At 35.2% G+C, this 1738-nt stretch overlaps 1 pseudogene; it reads left to right on the top strand.

Annotated features, from left to right (window-relative positions):
• The first annotated feature begins 789 nt into the window (after positions 1 to 789).
• LOC120623067 (uncharacterized) lies at positions 790 to 908 on the top strand (annotated as a pseudogene).
• Positions 909 to 1738: the final 830 nt, after the last annotated feature.

Raw genomic sequence — 1738 nt, 5'->3', positions numbered from 1 at the left:
CACACACTGACTTATTGAATACTGGTTGTTTTCAACTGTTCATGCTAAATGGTTTTCTTTGATTGTCCACAGAACTCCCCCTCCCCCTACATTGTCTCTAAACTCACTGCAGATGATAGTGTTCAAGCTTCCAACTAAAATCAATCTCTTTACTGTAATGACTTCTAGTTACATACACCCAATTACCACTGTCATTAAGAAAGTGGTAGCTGCCGATATTGAGCAGCGATGTGACATTAGATGTTCAATGTGTGTAGCTCCAAAGCATGACCTTCTTAACTAGAAAAACTAAAAAGCACCCAAGATAATACCTTCTTTGTCTTTAACTCTTCTCTTATTTTATTTAAAATAATAAAGAACAACAAAAAACTTTGCCAACTTACTGATGTTGGGCAAGAGAGAGATAGGTGGTTCTGGAAGATATAAGTACTGATTGAGCATTTGGGGTTATGGCATGCTCTTGGAATAGATGGCAACATAGTCTCTAGCGAAATTAGACAGTTTGATCCTGCAAGCATGTATTGAATGTATTTGGTACAGGTCTACACACCCTGGATAATACGGGAAATCATAAATCACCAAGTTATAACAGGAAACACTGGGTCAAGATTTAAGCCACAGATTTGAATGTCTAGCTCTACAATGAGATTTCTAAAGCTATGTGTCCTTGGCCAAGTCATCTGCCCTCTCTTTTCATGTTCTTCATCTGTAAAATATAAACCAAGTGTAATGAGGTTGATTGGAACTTAATGATTCCAATTTTAGTCTCTGGATTTAAGATGCAATCTTGTCTATGGCCATGCTACCTCGAACAAGCCCGATCCCGTCTGATCTCGGAAGCTAAGCAGGATTGGGCCTGGTTAGTACTTGGATGGGAGACCACCCAGGAAGACCAGATGTTGTAGGCATAGAAAATAAAAAATAAAAATAAAAAATAAGGGATTGTAAGCTGACAAGGTCCTTGTAATCTGCGAGGTCAACCAAGGGTTGCTTCGCCTAAAAAAAAAAAAAAATTAAGATGCATTCTCTACCATCAAGCTTGTTGCCTTTAGTTGGAAGAAAAGGAGTCTACTAGAAAAGGCAAATAATTATCCTAAAGACTATTTGACTAAGAGTGAGATTAATAACTTCTAAGGTAGTAAAAGTCTACATGATAGGAGATATAAATTAACATTGCAGAATGTTTTCTCATCTGTAAAATAGGTTTAATTATAATTGCTTCACAGTGTATAGAATTAGTAAGTTAATGTTTTTCAAATTCCTAGAATATTGAAAGTATATTAAAAATTGGTTGCTTTCCCCTCTGGACCTATTGTCTGTTTAAACTTCCCAAGATTTTGTATATTGACATAATAAAGAAAACTGTTCCCTGAAGACTTTTGGATCATAAATCTGCCCCAAAAAGCTAAAGATCCAAATCAGTTTTACTATCTCCAAGGGACCAAGTTATCCATTATTTTCCCAATTTAATCATCATCAGCACCAAATCATTTATTGTACTTTTTCTTAATTCTTTGAACTAAATCCTAAGACCCAGCTTGATAATTATTCCCTATTGGGATCCAGTAAAAAGCTTTGGCATTGTATTGGCCTGTGTTTAAATCTCATCTGTGCTTTTTATGCAACTGTATGATTTAAGTTATATTTATATTTTCTAGGAACCTCAGCTTCTCTATCTGTAAAATGAGAAAATATTTTATAGGTATTTTTGAGGTTTACAAGAGATCAGGTAGGTAAA

The sequence above is a fragment of the Pteropus medius genome, unplaced genomic scaffold, assembly GCF_902729225.1.
Source record: "Pteropus medius unplaced genomic scaffold, Ma_sr-lr_union100, whole genome shotgun sequence".
Lineage (NCBI taxonomy): Eukaryota > Metazoa > Chordata > Mammalia > Chiroptera > Pteropodidae > Pteropus > Pteropus medius.
This window is presented reverse-complemented; position numbering and strand designations above follow the sequence as displayed.